Raw genomic sequence first — 583 nt, 5'->3', positions numbered from 1 at the left:
AACATTCATAAGTATGCTACCTATATTATATATAATTTATATCCTACTTATAATAAGAAAAACTATACTTTCAGTATAAGATTAATGTAACAGGAATAAATTTAGAGTATGGTATCATAACCTCTCCCAGTTTCTTTTCAACTGCGTAACTATTTAGTGTTATCCTTATTTTTTCATTTTTTCTGTCATATTTATTTCATTATTCTGATATCTTAATTATAGTAAAGAATACAATTTCATTGCTTCAGACTATATTATCACACAGTTCATTTACACAGATAAGTGCTAGTAATCGTTACTGATCTGATAGTAAGTTCGTATAATATACAAATAAAATTTTAGACTATTGTTCATACTCAGATCACACTCCACACTACGTGAACAAAATGGGTATTAAAGTAGTTATCCCTAGCAAATTAGTCTTCAGAAACGGTAGATAGATGATATTGAAGAGAACGTAATATTTAGGGAAACATTGTTAGCTATTTTTGCAGCTCGAAATGAGGTAATATGAGAATACAGAGTTTTTCGCTAAAACAAATACTATAAACTAGATTCTACTGTATATTAGAGATTATGCAGA

The 583-nt window shown here is 27.8% G+C and overlaps 1 protein-coding gene across 1 annotated transcript in view; it reads right to left on the bottom strand.

The window, feature by feature from the left end:
* Positions 1-583, bottom strand: part of LOC119586826 (microtubule-associated serine/threonine-protein kinase 3-like) — a gene marked incomplete at its 5' end in the record, with an annotated part of 55,250 nt that overhangs the window by 24,593 nt on the left and 30,074 nt on the right.

Source organism: Penaeus monodon, chromosome 22 (assembly GCF_015228065.2).
Source record: "Penaeus monodon isolate SGIC_2016 chromosome 22, NSTDA_Pmon_1, whole genome shotgun sequence".
In the NCBI taxonomy this organism is placed as follows: domain Eukaryota; kingdom Metazoa; phylum Arthropoda; class Malacostraca; order Decapoda; family Penaeidae; genus Penaeus; species Penaeus monodon.
Note: the sequence above shows the minus strand (reverse complement) of the source record. Positions and strands in the feature narration are given on the sequence as shown.